General features: G+C 40.0%; 1 long non-coding RNA gene across 1 annotated transcript in view; it reads left to right on the top strand.

The window, feature by feature from the left end:
- The first annotated feature begins 681 nt into the window (after positions 1 to 681).
- LOC136791128 (uncharacterized) overlaps positions 682 to 20,438 on the top strand; it is a 53,793-nt gene continuing 34,036 nt past the window's right edge. Inside the window, exon 1 of the long non-coding RNA XR_010832474.1 lies at positions 682 to 1,505. This is a non-coding gene — a long non-coding RNA (uncharacterized lncRNA). The remainder of the gene's footprint in view (positions 1,506 to 20,438) is intronic.

The following is a 20,438-nucleotide window of genomic DNA, read 5'->3' as shown; positions in this document are numbered from 1 at the left end:
TCTCCATGGCACCACAGCAAAGCCTCTGTGGCACTAGTAAAACGACAGTCTGTTATCCTAATTCCTCATGCTATTTTACCTTCACTCTGAACATGGCTGCAGTCCCCCTTTGGGAAAATTTGGTGTGAAATCATATCTTGCACTTACTCCAGGTTTTCTTGCACTGGTGAAAAATACTGCATGAAACGGATGAAGCAATGTACACATCATGGTTTGCATCTCTAGACGTGACTGTTCTCAAAAACACGACTGAAATGGTGCTTTATTGATTGCAGCTCTTTGATAGAAAAAAAAAAAAGTCACATACTGTGAATCTCAATAAATATAGTATGGGAATTGTGAATTATTAGGGACATCATGTTTCCAGCAGATGTTTTCGTCCCATAACAGAAGCTGATTTAACAAGTCTGCTTGCAGCTGGCCCCGGAGCCCCACTGAGCTGAGTCAGCAAGACGGGCTTTGTGGGGCTGAATTTTCTCCCACCCTTTACCATCAGCCATACGTGGAGGCTTGAATAATGAGCGAGAGCCTGAATTCATGCTCAGCACCATAACAGCGAGCGTGCAGTGGTGTTGGGCAGGGGACACCAAGGAGAGTGGCTGTGTCAATAAATTTAAGATGCTGATTTCCAGCTTCTGGGGCAAGGCTCCCATTTCTTTGTTAAATCACTTCTGCGTTGAGTATGGCTGGAGCTGCGTGTGCAATAAGATGCCTGCCCTGCAGCTGCAAAACCTGCAGGTGCATAAATCTCCAGCATTTATGATAAAATCTGTGTTGTGGACGTTTTCTTATCAGAGCAGATCAGGGAGAGGAGAAGGAGGAAGGGGCTGAGGAAAGGCTGCTGACAGATTTGAGCTGCTTGGAAACACTGGCCACTACTTAAAGAAGGCATCCGAGTCCTGCTCTCCCCAGAGCTGGTAATAATTGTGCCTTTTGCTTCCATGGGAATAGGCTCAGGCCTTTGGCTGGCAAATGTTTGCATATAGCCCAAATCAAGTCATTAGTTGCCATGTGTCCAACCTGTATTTTAGGGCCCTCCAGCTGAAAAGTCCATTTGCATATTTATCCCAGCCAGGAACATGGTAATTAAGTCTGTGGCGTTGTACACAACCCCGAGGAAAGTCTGTAATTCAATAGTTCAGAGAGACTCCTGCTGATTTCAATGGGTTTGGAGCAGTCACAAACTCAGAGGGTGTTTACTGGATCATGGACAGCCCGAGTGCTTGCAAGAATGATTAAATTAACACTTCAAATTATCAACGCCTCTGCAAAGCTAAAATACCAGCCCCACCTTTCAGACTAAAGAAAAGGCATTACAAAAGGGGTGAAGTTTGCCCTTTGATTTGGCCTGCTCTCTGTCGCTGTACATCATGCAAGCATGCACAGCACTTGTGCCCGTCTCAGCTCCCAGCAATGCAGATCGACTCTGGCCGCAGAGGGGTAGGAGAGCAGCTTGGAGAGATGGGCTTGGACCTGAATAATGGACAAGGCTGTCATCACAGCAGGTAGGGGAAACCGATTACGCTGGAATTTAGCACAAAGGCTTTCGGTTGCAGTTAAAGGACGATCTTGTTAAAAACAAACAAATAGCCGCACTGGCAGAATCCTGAGAAGCGAAGTCTTTTATGCAGGGTCGAAACATCTATGGTAGGGAAAAGACGTTTACCAGAGAAGAAAATCCTTAACTATGTTTCGTGGAGATAGGCCAAAAACAGTTCCTGCATCTGGAGTTTTACTCTGCTAAAAGAGATATAACAATCCTTTGTGTAATTCAGAAAAAAACAGCATGAGCTGAAATTTTAACTGCTCCCAAATGCGTAGATGATTACAATTGTTGGGTTTTTATTCAGTGCTATGATTCCCATTTATTTATTTATGCGTGTTTGTATTTTGGGGAACAAATATGCCATCTGCCCTTTGATTTCTGTGGAGCCGTACTTTGTCTGAGGGTCTGGCTGGCCCCTTCCCCGGCATGCTCGTGAAACTCCCCTCCTTCACCACCAGGCCTTCAACTGGTCAGCTCTACTATCTTTCAGGTAAATTCAAAGTATTAAGCCTGTGAAAAGTGGTTGTAACTTCAGCCAAAGTTTTTGTGCAGCCACACCAATGCCTTCACCCAGCTCCTCTTGCCTGTGGGCTCTCTGATCGCCTTCACCATCCTGGAGTGAGGAGGAGAGGAGGTTTCACGGCATATTGCCTTGCTGAATGAAAAGGGGAGGAAGAAAGAGACTTTGCAGAAAGACAAGTAAGGCTGACCGAGAGGCAGCTAAGGACGCCTGCAAGAGACAAAGACCTTGGGACCGATTCAAAGCCCATTGAAGTCGATGGAAACATTTCAATGGGCCTTGGACCAGACCTCTTTAGAGAAATGAAATGGAGAAATAATAAACGGGTTTGGGAGAGAAACAAATCCAGAGGTGGTGGAGGTAGATGGCACAGCTGTAAACAAAAAAGTGATCTGGCAGGAAGAAGAGGGCCTGGGCAGTTGGAAATGAAGATAGGGGTTGGCAGCGCAGGAGTTTGGCAAATGACCTGAAAATGCTGACTGAGAGATTCATTTGCTTGTTTTGTAGTGTGTGGTAGCAAACATGGCCCAGAAACAGTTCATTGTTCCAGCAGGGGGATTTGTCCCCGGGGACTTCCCTCCCGCCTGCCCACTGCTCCCTGGGGTTAGCCAGCAGTCCATTTTTGGCCTTCTGAATAATTTTACCTAAAAATAACACATTCTGAGCAGGTTCTTGTGTAGCAAACTGTGAACGTGACCTAATAAATTCTCAACTGCTCAACGAAACATCTAGGGCATGTTTTTTGCAAAAAAATAAAAAATAAAATGACACAATGATTTGCAGTGTAACTGTTAAATCCAGATTGAATTCCAGAGTTAAACCAAAGCAGCTTCAGATCCAGTTTCCTCATCCCAGTAGAAAATTGTATGCCTAAGGTTTCTGGGAAATGGGAACATATAGAATAAAATAAATAAATAAATAAAAAACCCACACACAACAAACAGAAGTATGAATTTAATTACCAATACTATGCTCCAACCTCCAAGGGGAAAGAGAAAGATAATTGCTTAGGGTCTCTGGGTGGAATCCTGTCCCCATGGCCAAGACAACAACCAGTCTAGCCAGCGTCTCAATGACAGGAGAGCAACGTGCGGCATGTTTTCTGGTGTCAGTGATTCTGCATAGAGTCATAACAGGTAAGTGAGATGGTAATTAAAAATGGAAGGAAGCATTGGCCGGAGGTGAGAGCAGGTGGTACGGAGGGGGGGAACTGCATTTCATTGCTTATAAAATGGCAAGATAAAAATATACTGCAGCAATAAAAGCACACTTCTCACAGGGAATTTTTGCAGAAAGCTCCAGATAGAGAAATAAGAATCTGAAAGGGAAAGGTGGAGGCATTTGTTGTTGTTTATTTTTTTCGCAAGCTGCATAAAAACCCTGGACAATACACAGCAGCCCGGGAAATGCAAACAGGTTGTTGCGATAAAACAAAACCTCCCATGGGGAAACAGATTTGAAGTGGCAAATGTGCTTGCAAGGGATAAGTGTGGGCTTTTGAGGAGGAGTCACGGCAACAAAGAGTGGGGGATGTGATGCTGTCTGATAGAGGAGGGCAGCAGAGTTGCCTCGCAGCCCACTGCTGTGGACAGCCTTACTGGGACGACAGCCGGGCCACCGCTGGTGACATCCGAGGGGACATCCCACCACGGGTCCCTGGGTTGTGCAGCTCAGGGACAAAGGAGGGGAGAAAAAATCCTCTTCTGACTCATGGACCTGCCCAACAGCAGGGATTGGAGACGCAGTCTCTTGGGTGCTGATGGTGACAGAAATCTAATTCTGAGTGAAAAATCGTCTGGAAAGAGCAGAGCCTCTTTGGCCCTTTTGTTGTTGGTTTTAGGTGAATGGGCATGCAGTATCTTCAAAATATTTCATCAATGGTACAGATTGCTTTATTGACAGAAATGTGTCCTTCTTTTAGCTTGAAAAGCCAAGCTTGATTTGGGTTTGAAATTTACCTAGTGGATTTACGTTTTTCTTTAAAAATAAATAAATAAATAAATAAAAGTCAGGAAATAACTTATTTAGAAAGCAGAGAGACTTGAAGTGCTAATAGGTCAGGTAATATTTCTCTTTGACTCGGGGAGGAGAGATTCCCTTCTCCTGAGGTTACAGTTCCTTCCCACCCTGCGGTGATCTGTCCTTCACGCAAATAAACCGGCACAGGGGCACACCTGGGGACCATGCCCGAGTGTTCTCAGCTGTTCCTCCACTCTTAGACATGTTCACTCTGGAGTTTTTGCCCAGTTTCCTAGTAAGTTTTGAACCAACTGCCTTATTTCACTTAGATTTGATGCAAAATTATCAAAGGCACCTGCGTGTTTATTTTTCTCGTAAAATGTCTTCTAGCAGAAGGGAATATGATTTGGTCCTGAGATGACAGCTTGGATCATGTGAACCTCTTCACTGATTATTTCTGTAATAGTTTTTTAATTAGCATTCCTATGTTTGCTTCTTGCTGCTCAATTACTCTGCAGGGCATTGATTATAGGGTGTATTTTATAGATATATACACAGAAAATGGATGATTTTAGCATAATTCTATTAAGAATTCAAGTAATCAAGAGGCATAAACCTGTAGGATCATTTTTCTTGCAAATCATTTCCAGACTAGTTTTAAACTGTAAGACACTGGGGGAGAAAAATGTCTCTCTCTCCATTTGCTAAATACCTACTTCAGTGCAAACCGTATTTTGACAGAAGCCTTTGATCTCTATCAGACTGCAAATGACTAAAAATTAAAAATGAGGAAGAGCATAGGGGAAAAGTACTCAGCATGAGCCAGACAAGGGAGATCTTTTTCTTCTTCATGCAAAATGTCATCTTAAATTCTCCCTTGTAGACTGATACAAGGAGATACCACATAGGTCCTGATCCTGCTTTGTCCCCCCTCCTCCTCAGCCATCTGCACAAGCAGACGAGTGATAGAAATTAGATTAATTGGTGTCAAGTGGGGCTAAATCCTGCAGCTCCCTGGCACCCACCCATGCTCAGTTGCTGCTCTGGGGTCCGTGCGGGTCCATACCGGGCTGTACAGCCCCATGTTGCAGGCATCTGAGCTGGGCACCGGCACCCACGGAGGGCTCTGTTCAGTCCTGAGCATACAGATACAGGAGAGGGCAGGCATCACAGGGAGAAGTGGAAAAGGACCTTTGATTCATAGGAAATGAACTGGGCTTCATCCGCAACAGCTTTAACATTCTGTAGCCAGAAACTGTCTGTCCTTTGCTACAGCTGTGCAACCATGTTAGCTTATCACGTGTAAATCCCCACTTTGATAGCAAGCTAATGAAAATGCTGGTTGAATATTTAAAAACCCATTCCTCCCTGCTCATGGGAAGGCTTGAATGAGAATACAAACTGTGTTATATAGGTGAAACAGGTAAACATTTCATTCCCAGCCTCCACACTGGATTTCAAAAACATGCTAATGTGCTCAGGGTTCCTGGTTTGTATTTAAACCTTCCAGAGATTCGTTTATACCCTCAGCTTAGTGCACATGATTCAAGCTTAGCCCATTTGTATGTTTTGGCAGACTTGTAGTGCTAAATAATAATTTTAAACAGTTCAATTAATGCATTTCTCCATTTTCTGTTCAAACTACGAATGAACAAACATTTCCATGAAGAACAGAAGTGAATTTTTATGCTGAGAGCTTTCCTCTCGTAAGCCTGCTCGATGGCCTCATAAAAATCTCACCACATAACACATACAAATTCAATGAGATTCACTTATTTAATATTAAGCCCACACTTAATATTTTTAATGGATATATCTTAGTCATCACCTCCTTGCCAGCTGGAGCTCCTGAAGGTTGGGCCTTTTGGCTGCTCCGTGTCACAGTGCAAGGGCACTTAGGGACAGCAGAATGTCATCACAATCACATGAGCACAGACTACATGTGCTCACTGAGGAGGAGGACACATTGGGCTTGGCAGAGCACCGCATGGCTGCACCTCAGCTAATCCTGCTTCGGGTATCTCTGAATGTCCACGCATGGGGGCCTGGAGAGAGCCTTTTGTCTTCACATGATGCAAGGAGCCATGTTTCTCCAATGGTGATTTAAGTCCTGGTCACAATATTTCTGACAATGTGGTACAAACTTAAAATATCCAAAAAAATAAATAAAATAGCAATAGCTTGTTGGGATAGTACCTATCTCTTCATTACTGTAGGTTTATCATTCTAGTTTCTGTATTATTTATCTTATTTTGCACTTCCTATTTATCTTATTTCTATATTATCTGTCTTTGTATTTCTACTACTACAAAAAATAGTAATCATTCTTAGATGCTGTTATTAGTGCCTGGCTTGCAGTGAGACCGTTGCAGTGGGATTTGTTTGCTTCTTACTGCTGAAACTTTTCACATTGCACAGCAGACTTGAACCAAATCGAAGTAAGGAGGGCTAATGTGAGACTTCAGAGCCTTCAGTCTCTCAGGACAGCAGGAAATAGCCGTGGTGAGGGGCCGGTTCGTGTCCTACATTCAGCTCTTGCTGCTCTCAGACAGCAACGCTGCAATGGTTAAACTTGCTGGTGTGGGAAGCACAGGTACCCGCGCACAAAGCACGGGTGTAAAACGAAGTCTCTTGCTGATAGCCATCTGGAGATCACAGACTTCAGCTCACTCTGACTTATTTTTAGGCACCAAGCTTCGTAGTCTTTAAGGGCAAAAAGAGGGGAGTAAAAATAGGCCAATTAGTATAATTTCTAAAAAAAATTCCTTAAAGATCTTGAGCAATTGCAAAGGTGACTTTAAAATTTAAGAGGAATGAAAAACAAATGGGCTGGGTAGGAAATTTGGGGGCCTCTAAGAAGATCACTTAGCCAATAAATTGCCTTTTTTTATCTGAGCATCTTTGAAGTATCCTCCCTGGAGGGACTATCTTAAAGCTAGCTTTAGTTAGTAGTATTGGGCTGTTAATGGCTTCCGAATGTACCTTTCCTATTCTCTAATCTTACTGTAGCCTCTTACCTTCCCTGCTTGTTTTGTTACAATTTCACTCTGTGTATAAAGATCAAACTTAAAATCATGGCAAGAAAAGCCTTTTTTTTTTTTTTATCCAATTACAAAGTAATATTTGACATTATTTAAGACTTGCCATGGTCAGTAACCGGTTTGTCACACAGGTTCACATTAGTTTGTCTGTAGCATTGTGAATTTGGGGAAAAGATTTCAGTCCTGCTTGAAAATCTATGTGTCATCAACTCGTTGGACATCTGGTTTCAATTTACAATGTATCTGCCTGAGGGAACATAACACCCCCAGAGTAAATAATAATAATAATGTTAATAATAATAACAATATCTATAATATAGTAATAATAGATGTAAATGAAGTACATGTTCTTGAGTTTCCAATGCGGGAGAAAACAAATTAGAAAATGAATTGCCTGGAGGTTTGCATTTACATTGCACGGATGGTTTACATTTTAAGGAACATGAAAACAGACTGCCTTCAAGGAAGACCATGAATATTTGAGGAAGATTTATTTAAACCAAAGATTTGGGGAAATGTTAAAACCAGATGAACCCTATACAGAATAAAAGTGTGAGATCAAGTAATTGGGTTTAACACAAACTGTGGATCTAATCATACCGGGAAAATCTATATTTAAAATCAGGGTGGGTAAATGTCTGCAATCCAATGGGGAAGCAAAATGTCTTCTGGGGCTGAGGGCAGATATTTGTTAATAAAGGGGAAGGCTTGGCTTCTGGAGACAATCATAGCCTCTTGTCCATGGAAGGGCAGCGGCAGAAGAGGGGAGGGCAGGCAGCTCGGGCTGGGGGCTGTGTGCCACCTGGCCCCACCACCCCCAGCATCACCTCACGGCCCCAGCCCCCAGCACAAAAGCATTTATGCAAAGGTGTCAAAAGAAGGTGGCTAGATGGAGTTGTGCTTTTGGAGGAAATTACAGACTGTTTGGTATTCCCAGATGAATCCATTTTGTAAAAAGCAAAATCTTTCATGGGAAAATATCTATTTGAATATAGCTTTTACCAGGAAGTGAAAGAGAGAAAGAAGTGAAGACAGCAGCGGTTGTTAACTTGCTTGCATTTTACACAAAGAAATCTTTACTTGTATTCCAAACAAAAAGAAGCAGGCACACTCCTACTGCAGCCTCCAGGAGAGCCTGCTGACTGCAGCTGTCAGGAGCACGGGTTCAAGCTGCTCCTCCAAAGCAGGCACAACTGCAAGCTGAACCTCCAGGCCTCATCGCTGGGCCCTGGCTGAAGGGCTATTAAACATTCAGGAGTGTGTTTCCTTTCCTCTTGTTTGTCACAGAGAACTTCAAGGGGTCTCGAGGTCCCCTTCATGCAGACCATGATGTAGAAACTACACCAGTAAAATTCCCAATTCTCAACAAGACAAAAAGCAGCAAGAAAATCTCCAACAGTAGCTCTTCAGCTCCAGTGGCAGCTGTCATTGCAGGTCATAGCAGGTCACTGTAGGGACACAAAAACTGGTAAAGAATGAATGCCTTTGGGTATCCCAACCTGGGTGGTTGAGCATTACCTTGGAAGATGGTCAGAAGTAATGTCTGGGTGCCAGGAGGTGCTGCTTCTCAGAGCAACTCCTCTGCTGTGGGACAGAGGTTGGTTCATGAAATGAGCCTCTGAGTAACACTGGGCTGATAGTATAAATAAGTGACTTGGTTTTTATGCAGTTTATAATTGGGCATATACACAGGTAAAATCAAATAAAAACATCCAAATGTTTATTTCCTTAGAAGTATACGGAAGGGAAAAGTTAGGAAAATAAATCAGCTAGGAGTATATTTAAAGAAATTGTGACAGAACCATGGATAGTGTTCACATTTCACCTCCAAGTACAATTGCAGAGCAGGAAAGCTACCAGGGAAGAAACAGGCAAACATCAAGATGTAAAGGTCTATTCAAGCTCGAGAAAATATCATTTGACAATTGAATTTATCCCAAGTAAAGCCAAGAAAGAAAGGATTCTGGAAGGTGGGAATATATGCTGCTGTCTCTGAGAACTGTAAGAAAACTGGAAAAACAAGAAACCAATGCTCAACGAAGTTATTTGAGTGCTTCAGAATAAAAGACAAGTTTGTAAAATGAAAATATGAATAAATATAGAAAAGGTATGGTAACTAGAGTAGTGTATGAGGTCATTTGCCATCAGACTGAAAGATGAATACCATGTACTTGTCAAGTCATGAAGCTCAGATATCACATCATGCAAATGGAAACAGAGGACATGAACAACAATACAAACAGGGAATGCCCTTGATCCAGTTATGTCTTCAGTTGACTTGGGAAAGTTAAGACCAAACATTGATTCTCCAAGAAAATATGTCAGTGTCTTCTGGAAATGAAATATGAAGTAGAGGTGCTCTAAATGAGTGTACTTCTTGGCCAGATACCTAGTTATTATGGCTGGTTTAAACAAACAAAACCGTGATAATGGTGGGCATCCTGAACTAGTTTATCTTCAAAAAAGCATAGGAGGAAGGTAATGGAAATAATTTTGACTTAATCCTGCTATATGAATGTAAAAGTATCACTGTTTTTAAAATAAATTGATTTGCTGTACTCTGGCTAAGCTCTTTGAAAAAAAAATATGAAGAGATGCAGGAAGGCTGATAGATATCTTTTATATAGACTTTAAAGAGATTCTCAACAAAGGTCCTCACAAGACCTGAATAAGGACATCCGTAAATCAAGATTAGGATTCTATGTGCAACTGGGAACAGTGAAGGAAACAGGAATGTGAGGGTGGTTTAAATGACCCCGTTTCACCATGGCTCTCTGCTGGAACAGGACCATGGGCATGGAGACAGGCTGGTGTTACTCACATGCTGAAAACCAAAATTAGGCAGCCAGCACTGGCAGGGAGACATATGAGAATCTCCAGACAGATCTTGCAAAATGAGGAAATCAGACAATATTATGGCAGATGAAATCCCACTTATTTACAAAACAATCTACTTCAGAAATTAAACTACTTGCACACTCTGCTGAGACCTGAATTTGTTGGGAACTTCTGAGGTAAATGATTTAGGCATCACTGTGGACAGTTCGGTAAAGACATCTGTTCAAATTCAGTGTGCAGCGGCAGTCTAAATTGTAAATTAGATGTTAGGCTGCATTAAGAAATCGGATGGCTGTAATATGGAAAATATGGTACCATTTATAAATCTGCAAAACAGACCTGGAGACAGAGAGCATTCGTTTTGTTCTCTTGATGTCCAAGAGAGAAAAAGGAAAAACAGAAGTCTCAGGTGGCAACAATGGATTGTAAGAGTTACAATGAGGAAACATTTAAAACTGGAGTTCTTGGGAAAGAGGCTTTAATTTAGAAAGAGGAAAAAACAAGCATGCAGGTAAAGGTAGAAACACATGCTGTAATGGAAGCTCAAATGAAAATCAGACATTCTCATATTGCTCTTTTATACAGAAGCATTTACACGGAATTTGAAAGCCAGGCAGTTCTAGTAAAAAAAAAAACACAAGCTTTAATAATTCTATTTTATATCAGAGACTAGCTAGAGCTGTTGACATGAGGTATGATATTTCAAGTGTTATTGCTTATTCAGTGTTTGTAACGGAGGTAGTTTCAGGAAAACTGTGATTCTTCTCGCTTTTAACACTTTTCACGTTTCTAGAGACATTCGCAAAAGGCTGATTTGTGTAAGTTCAAAAACTCTCTTTAATTAAAAAGCCATCTTTGTGAATGCAAATGAATACATCAAAAACTCTCAGAAGTCCACACAACTAATAATTAATCTAGATTTCAAGGACTCTCTAACACTATTACATCATGAATACCTCCCTCATTCAAGAATGGGCATCCTTCTAGCAATTAAAAGAAAAATTTAGAAGATAATTAGACACAATTCTCATCACAATATTTTATACAGGTAAAAGATTTTGAAATTAGGTCAAGGGAGGGAGGGAAAATGGTGATTCATTACAGAGGCTCCAGGAAGCAGAATTACCTCATCATAACTTCTAAGTAATCTGTTTTTCTCTGTTGTCATTGTAATGAATCACCACTGTTAATAAACTAGGAAGCCAGGGACCACCTTATGTTGTATGGATAAACTGGCTGCAATCTGACATCTGCCTTTATCAAAAAAGTGCCAATAAAAATGTTGGAAATTTCATACATTACAAAATATGCAGACTATATGTTGCTTATACACTGTGGTGATAGGCCATACAGAAAAATAAATTAAAAAAATAATAATCTGAATGCTCCTTAAATGTCTCATTTGCACAACAGCAATTAGAGAATAAACCTTGGATACCAAGGCAATTATGCCAAAATATATCAAAGTCCTTGCACTCCCTGAAATAATAGGGGAAGGGATAGATGTAATTTATTTTAATGGACTGGCAGAGGTAATAAAGAATTGCTTAATGTCATTCTTCACAGATTTAGATCTTTATGATAAGATTTTTATGAAATGGAATATATAACCCAAATAAAGTGAAACCAGAATTAATGAAATTGCCCGTCAATAGCACTTTCACAAGTTTGGAGTTTTTTCCTTCGGTCTGGGTTTATCTGTTCTTAAAACCATTTGCTGAAGTTTCACTCAGGCTTATATCAATGATAATAATAGCTGCTGCAGCCAGATCATTCTCTGAGTGATCAAAAGTTATTTTCTATATCAGATAGTGTGGTCTGGTGGGAGATAATATCCAAGAGCTCAAGCAAGTCTCAGGAGTACTGATATCACAGTTCTGCTGATTTTGTTACTGATTTGCTGCTTGACCTTAGATATGGTATGTGAGCTAGTGTTAAATAGGTGTAAGTAATACCAAGAGCACAGAGTTCCTCACAGCTTTAATTAACGCCTACAAAGACCTTGAAAAAAAGCCTGATTAAGTCCCCTAGGCTTTCCAGAAGTCCAAAATATTATTGTTTAAATAGTTTGAAGCTTTGACAATATTCCATGCAAAGGTGAATACACATAGATAACAAAAGCTTATTTACATTTGAGGTATGTTTTTATTTTTAAGTAAAGTGTCTTTAAGATAAGTATTTTATAAGTGCATGATACACATTTTAATGTGCATATAGATATATATTTATTATAATCTGCTATTTTATCTATTAACATCAAGTCAAAATCTTGGGGAAAATAAAAAATAAAATAAAAAAATTACCTAATCTTAAAGAAGAATATTCTCTATTCTTCTCTATATTCCACTGCCTGGCCATCATTTGAGAGATTTCAGCAGTAGCTTGATAGGGCACATCTTGCATGAGCAACTCAAAAATTGGTAGGGTAACCTAGTACATGACTAGATGAATATTAAATCTGTTAATGTTCAGTGTCTCATTTCCCAGGGCTGAAGCAAAACTCTTACCAATACCATACTGAAAAATATATTTAAATCCTTGTTGTAATCTTGACCAGATCTCACTGAGGTCAATGCAAGGATTCCCAGCTGACATAACAGGGCAGAGCTTTTGGCAGCAACTACTAAAGCTTCCAGAACCAGAAGGAGACTTAAAGGATCATTTTGGGATGCTAGGTCCCTGCTAGAAGCCATGCAGGGTCTGCGAGGTCTATGCAAGGGCTTACGTTTGAGTTGTTTCCATATGCTGAAGACTACACTGTCACATCCACCCCTTGGTCTCCCTCAGCCAGCTAAAGGGACACCAGAGGTATTCCTTCCCCAGTGCAGATTACCTTGAGTATACAGACACCAATGATGGCAACATCTCCCTGACTCTCTCCTGTGTCTCAGCCTGCACCTTCCACAGCCATCTCAGGGACCATGCTTATAGAGAACATTTCACCTAATATATTTTCATACTCTTTGCAAAGACTAGATAATTAACATTTCCAAGCAATTGTAAGCGAAGAAATCCTAATTCATTTACTTTTATAACCAGTGCCATGCCCCATAAAAGAGTCTGCAGAGTTGGAATTTTAGCATTATCTTCCCTATTTTTGCTTCTGCCCTTTGACCCTGCTTCCTCTGATGTGCCCTCCTACAGCTCCCTGTAGTCAAGGAAAAAAAGCTCAATGAGCCTCAGTTCCTGGGGAAGTTAGGAGCTTCTGCTAACAGGGCAGCACACATAGGCAAGATGTGTTTCAGATGCACAGTGATGATGCCAGATGGACTGAACACAGTATTTCTTCTGGGTGCTCATTTTGCCTCCTTTTGTTTTAGAAGTCCTCTGTTGAAGACTGTTACTGTTAAGGAAGATAACTTTGGAGAGGGCACCGAGTATCACACCTGAAACCTCTTTCTCAGGACCCAGCAGGCATCCAAGCTGTTAGGTTATATGAGCAAAGATACCAATACAAAATCAAGTTTCTGGGACGGGAGTAATAATTGTCCTATACTTAAAATAGTCAATATAAGTAGCAGCAAAGCTCCTTTATGGAACCGAACAGCTGAAACAACAGCAATCTCCATCCCAAACACACTCACATTTTACAGCCCAAAGGAAAGGCAAGCATTGGAGGGGATTTCACTGACATTGTTCATGAACACTTTAGTGTCTGAATGAGATGAAGGAAATACCAGAGCAGCTGGAGGAGAGGAAAACAGCAGATTCAGAAGCATATTAGTGTCCAGAGAACAAGCCAAAAGAGTGAGTGTTTAGGACCAGTGCTGGCTCAATGAGGTAATGAAGAAGTTGTTGTTGGCTAGACAAAACGTTAAATTGAAGCCTGAGGTGTAACAGCTGTCCTTCATTTCAGATGGCCGTAAAGAAGCAGTTAAATTCACTTATGAAACTATAGCAGTCTCCAAATCAAACCCAAGAAACATGTCATCACCTGAAAAGCAAAGGCAAATGTCTGGTCATTCAGGAATTTGAATAGCGTAGATACAAAGGTTCAGTAGGTTGGAGAGGGATGCAGATGACATGCAGAGGAGGAGCGGAAGTCAAGCACAAAGTCCAGAAAGAAGGATTGAAACTGTTTGCCAGAGCTGGAGGTGTGGACTAAGGGAATAGCTCATACTGCTTGATTTTTCATGTTCAGGAAAACTAGACTTAATCAGCCTTCAAAAATATGCAAATTTGCATGGGAAAAAAATGCTCCAAGGCTCCCAGTTTTTCCTTTTCTCTCTAGAAAAATTTCAGCTTTTTGCCAGCTGCTTGAATCCAAGGGAGGAACAGTTTGCATTATTCAGGGAAAACTGACTGCATGCTTGTATTTTCTCTCACTTGTGATCCTAAGGCAACAGTCTATGACACTGAGCACAGAGAATGCAGAAATATGAATCCTCATATTATGCTGCTGTGGGATATTGTATAAGAACCATAGAGACCTGCAGTAAACTGAGAGACCCACAAATTGCTACTTCACATCTTCAAAGTCTTCCCTCCACTTGAGAAACACAAACCTGAGGAATGTGTAAAAAGATGCCAGTGCAGTCAGTTGTTCATTAACTGCAGCAAGTAGTATGCTAGAAAAGAAAATAAAAAGTCAGTCTCTAAGTCCTCCCCAGAAGATTATTTTCCTGCAGGTATGAAGACAGAGAAAAAACCTGCAGAAGACATTGCAGGAATGAAAATCTAGGCCCCCTGTTGCTCCCAACTGCTCCATTTCAGCATCTCAACCAGCAAGCAGCATGAAAGACTCAATGATCAAAAACTTTAGCTATCTTCCATTGTTTTCTCCTAGGAATCTGAGTAAGTTTGCTGGGAAACTTTGAGTGGAGTTCTGCAGGATTTGGATCAGGTACTCGAGGAAAGGGTTGAGGAAAGGATCTTGGCGGTTTCAGCATCCAAGCACTAGAATGGTAGTCAGAACAGCCAGGAAATGAAATGGGGTAATGATGCACCTAATAACTTACTGAAAATTCTGCAATAGGGAATAGAGCCAAAATCTCAGTGGAGATGTGAGCCTTTATTTCAAAACAGAGCAAGAAGCGTCTTGGCAAACTTCCCAAATGCAAGGTGTGCAGCTGAAAGCATTATTTCCAAACAATTCCATTCCAGAAGTACAGATTGAATGGAGATTATCACAGCTACCCCCAGGGCATGACTAACCAGGACTGGTGAGGTAGATCAAGCTAGTGAATCGCTCTAAAGACTGACATTTCAATAGTGTATTGTGTGATAAGGGCCAGATCCTCAGCTAGTGTTGGCAAGGGCAGCTCCAGGGACATCAATGGACTTGTATCATTTTATGCCAGGGGAGAATCTGGCCCATGGTATGCATGCAGAGATGATTCATAGTTTAATACCAGGTAACACAAGGCACTGTCAGAAAGACTTTAAACTAATATACTGCGATAATCTAATCTTGTTGTCTCAAATACAAACCACTTCATCAACCTCAGATTAAGTCAGTATGGGCTACATCTTCCCAGCCCTTTAAGAGGAAAAATGCAGTAATTTACCATCTGGTTATAATGTGAGGGTCACATGGAAAGAGCAAAAGTCTCTCAATATGTATAATTTTTCCTATTCTAGAAGTTTTGAGAAATGACGCTACTGTCAAGAACTATTTGTAAGAAAGGTATAATGAGGGGATATGAAGAAATAGTCATTATTCCTCAGTTCAGTAATCTTACAGGGTTCACAAAATAGGGTAAAGGTTGTCCCTGAATATTGCTATTGTTCAGACTCTGATCCATTGCCATTTCTAATATTGCTTCATTCACTTTTTCATTTCATGCCTTTCATACAAGCTTGGAAGTCAATGCCACAAGTCAGTCTGCAGCTATTTGGGTCAAAGCAGAATCCCAGGGCATTTGGCCACTTCCTTTTGTGCAATCCTACATTGCACATGAGTCCCTGTCCTCCCAACTTCAGTGACTAAAAATTTGGGGTGATTTTCATATCTTAATAGCTTTCACAGATTATATCCTGGTAACGGAAGGTCGTTTTCCTTTATCTCTGGAAGAGTCTTTCTTTGCAAGACATTGTTTTGAAGACATCTAGAACAAACAGCTGCAATACGGTATTTCAAACTCTTTCTGATAAGACTCTAAGTTAGATAGTAGAAATCAAATTCATAAAAGATAGATTCAAAAAGGAGGCGAATAAGCTATTCATCAGGTGGTTAACACAAAAAGTAGTGAGATTGCAGGGAAACAGGTTTTGCCTAGATAGGAAAAAAATTCTTAACATTTATTTACATTTAACAGGATCTAAAAATCACTCCTCTGTTGCCTTAGAACTAAATTTGTAAAAATTTGAAGCAGCTACATTTGACAATGGTTGTTGGTAAGACTTCTAGGCTGATGCCATCTTCCACCAAAGCTAATGAGTGTCCTTTGCTTCATCTCATTTGGCTTTGGGATGCTCCACTTACCTTTTAATCAAAATCTTTCAGTCATAATTGAGCTGTCTTGGTATTGGAAGCATTAAAGGTGTGTCAAGACACTCTCTTACTAATCCAGGAAGGGACAGTCTTTTCTGAATTCCAGAGATACTTAATGGTTTATGGGACATGACTTTACTCTAGGTGTCATCTTTTAAATAGCAAGTAAAATTAAGGTCTGGCCATTTGTGATTATGAAAGATCATTAATTTCATTAAGAATTGAGGTGCTCAATTCCCTAGCATCTAATTGAATTGTGCTTAAGTTACATTTTCTTGTTTTTCTATTATTTCCTGCAAAAGAGAGATTTGGTCTGATATTTAACCTGCAGATTAAAGAACGGGACATAATTATCATAAAATGGACATAGCCTTAAGCCCATGTATACATCTTGCACAGCACTTATTTTACAAGTGTTGAAATCCCTTATTTGTCTCTCTGTGACTATACTGACCAAACAATGTATCACACAATGTAAGATATATATGTATGTACATATATTCTTATATAGGCACCATATAATTCATCATAAATAAAGAATAAGACAAGGCGTCAAGAGCAGGTTCAGCCTTTGCTACTCATGTTGGTAGGAGTATCTTTTTTTTTTTTCTCAGAAATATCCAGAAAATGATCACCTAAATTGAAATAGATAGGTCTTAAGTTAAGGAAAAAAGCTATCAAAATATTTCTCAGCAAATACCTGTTTATCTCTAAAAAATATAATTATTATAAATAATAATTTAAAATAACAAATATTCTTAGGTAATACTTCATTTTTTCAGTCACAGGCACAAAAAAAAAAGTGAAAGATGTTTTAAAATAATAGGCTACTACTTTTAAGAAGAAGCACTACTCAAATTTGTTCCATTTTTGAACTTGCATCTGTAGTAGTGATGGATACTGTGACATACAACAGCCTGATCCAGCAACCCTAACTCATATGAGTCAAAGGAACTTCTTGCATGAGTCAGGATAGCTTGTTCAGGCCCTTATTGCCTTAATTTAGTAACCTGAGAAGAATGTCCTTTATACTCCATCTAGGGTAATGTAGAGTATGCGCAGGTGTGCTCTTCCAGGATGAAAAAAAGCAGTAAATAATTCTGACAAGATAAAGCTAGAGATAAAATTGTGTGTTCTCTTCTGATTTGTGTAGTCATTAGATATCTTAATTTTTATCATGGAAAGACTTGAATATATACGTATAATCTGTTTTTAATTGCAGGTTAACAGATTGTACTGTCTTTGACTGACACTTTAAAAAATAGAGGACAAATGTTTACAATTATCTACAGAATTAGTAAAGATTTAGACCTAAGGTTGAATTTTGGTTCGTTACATATTGAGTTCATTTTTTTTTCTATGGATACCAAGAACTTTTCTGCATTTAGAGTGACTTTTGTCATCCAAATTTTAACTTCATCCTCAATACAGGCTCTAAGGAGTCAAGATGAGTTGCGATTTAACTGAACAGAGGCAGTATACAAAGGATTCATCACAGAATTGGTTTCCCCTTGAAGAAATAACTCTAATAACAGCAGTTAATGCATTCAATATTATATATTGATATCAATACATCTGGCTTCATGTAAATCAGAGTAAAATGTGTCAATTTACTTATTTAGAAGGGTAAAATTTTATTTATTAGCAGATATTTGAGTAGGATATGCCCAGACTTACACTGCAATAGTTTTAAGCATAGTTGTATCAGTACGCTCTTATACTCAAGGAGAAGCTGGTTTGCTTCAGTTATTTCCAAACAATGACTCTACTACAACACATTTCAGGAAGATGGTTTGGGATCTGGCAGCTGGCACAGTGCTCATAGTAGGTCTGGCACAGAAAATAGCACTGAGATCATCTCTCCATTGAAACTAGAAGTTGGAGGAGATTTTGGACAAATACCCCAAGCCAAGTAAGAAGCAAGGAGGACTTGGCCACAGGAAGGTGTCATGGATGATCATGGATGTTTGCACACCCAGAATCATTTGGGTAATAACACCTCTATGATACTATGGCACATCTCACTCACTGATTCCTCCACTCTGGAGGAGAAGTTCATTGAGACTGCCTTGTCCTCTTTCCTCAAAGGGATACGAATTACCAGTGGCATCCCTAAAACTCCAGCAGAAAGGAGGTTTGGGCCTGATTTTCTAAACAAATATCAATTTTACTCCACATGCTTGAAACCAAGACTGGAAAAGGTTATTATACAAAATAAATCTTAGAAAGTGGACTGCAACATGCCTGTTTGTAGTACTTGTAAACAGACCTGAGTGCACCTTGCTCATTTTTCTAGGCGGCGTTGTGAACCGCTTAACTGCCTGAGCTATGAGTTACTCTCAGGAGCTGTCTGCCTGAATTCAGCAAGCCCAATACTCAGTGCAGTTCCCTCCATTAGCACATACTGGTCAGGCAACTGTTTCTGCAGTGTATGAATTAGTTGCTACAGGGCAGCATTACCTCTCCTAACTGTTTAGTTTTTCCCAGAATAATTAATAATATATTGTTAGGGATCTCAATAATTGCACTCCTGTAAGGTTGCAGGATCAGATTCCCGTTAGACTTCTCATGAAACTTCATATTCTTCAAATATTCCACTTCCACGCCTGCTTGGACTGTGCCAGTATGCTGGTAGTATTCATAAGCAAATATGATTGTAATTTAGGCACCCTTTCATCATTGATGCATGAGAGATTTACAAGCATTAATAGGAGTTAGGATGTAAATCCCTTGCCCAACAATAGTGGAGAATAACCTCCTTCATATAGATTCTGATGACCTATGAACTAAGGGTCAAGTGGGCCGTGCAACAAATTATCTGACAGCAACAGATGCCAAAGTCTTGGGAGGGGAAAAAAGAAAAAAGAACAAAAAAAAAAAAATCAGGGCTAGAAAATGCTCAGTGCATTAGCACATAGAAAAAGAAATAACAGCTATTCCTATAACTTCATTCATCAGCTGGTGATGCAGCCACAAATTATAAAGAAGCAAAACAAAGATTCCCTCTTGCCTGGCAGCAAACTTCCTTCTTCCTCCAAAAATATACAAGAGCAGCTCCAAAATAAACAGTCATCACAATTAATTACCTACCCAAACTGAGGGATGCACAATAAATCTTTAAAGTTTCAAGTACATTTTCAGTGTAAGGGAATGTTTGGAGAGTCAAGCAACAGAAACCACAAAGTATGTCAATTCTGCAAATAAATAGTGTTTTCATAACTCTAAGATAATCAGCTTAATTCTCCACTCCTTTGCCTCAAGTTTTGTACCTGTCTAACTCCATCAATTCCAATAAGGATTGAATTTATACCACATCAGGTCTATATCTGTCCTACATCAGCTGTAAATTGATCTACATCAGTTCTAAGTTAGAGGAGGATCACACCCAGTGTAATAGTACACAGACTTTGTGGTCTGTTTTCACATCTGTCTTCGTATTTTATTTTAGTTTGAAATCCCATGTTGTGGCTATTTGCTATTGTAGGCTTTTTCTGTCGTCCTACAGGTGTACAAGGTACTGTGCATGCAGGGGAAAGATACAGGTCTGAACTGCAAGACTGCAGACCAATTCAGCTTTTATTTAATTGAGCTGGACAACATTTTTGCCCAGGAAGTGGCGAAAATCTCAAATCCTGCAAAGATTTTCACACTTTTGTAACGTTGCTGATGAGCTATGTCTGTGAGCAGCATGCTTAGCATTAAAGAAAGCACAAACAAAAAGTCCTGGTGGAATGTAGGTCATGTTGGGATAAGGACGGAAAGGAAGAGAAGGAAGAAAAGTGTAAATCTCACTTCCAAAACAGAGACTTTACATATTAGCACCCTCATTAAGGTGAGGATTGTTCCCAGAATTTGTATTTTACTCAATGTAATGGGAGCTCTTTCAACTTTTAATTCAGCATAATGGCTCTGTGTAACCTGGTTGGACCAAGCCCATCATAACCAGATTCATCGATTCACTGTAATGATGCCTCACATTGGAGCATAAGGAACTGCAGCAATTTGTATCTATTTCATAATTTGTTGAAAAAATGAATATTAACAAAGCTAAGGGCAGCATGACAAAATATTGCAAAGATGCAAGGGGTCTTTGGTTCTCAT

The sequence above is a fragment of the Anser cygnoides genome, chromosome 6 (assembly GCF_040182565.1).
Source record: "Anser cygnoides isolate HZ-2024a breed goose chromosome 6, Taihu_goose_T2T_genome, whole genome shotgun sequence".
In the NCBI taxonomy this organism is placed as follows: domain Eukaryota; kingdom Metazoa; phylum Chordata; class Aves; order Anseriformes; family Anatidae; genus Anser; species Anser cygnoides.
This window is presented reverse-complemented; position numbering and strand designations above follow the sequence as displayed.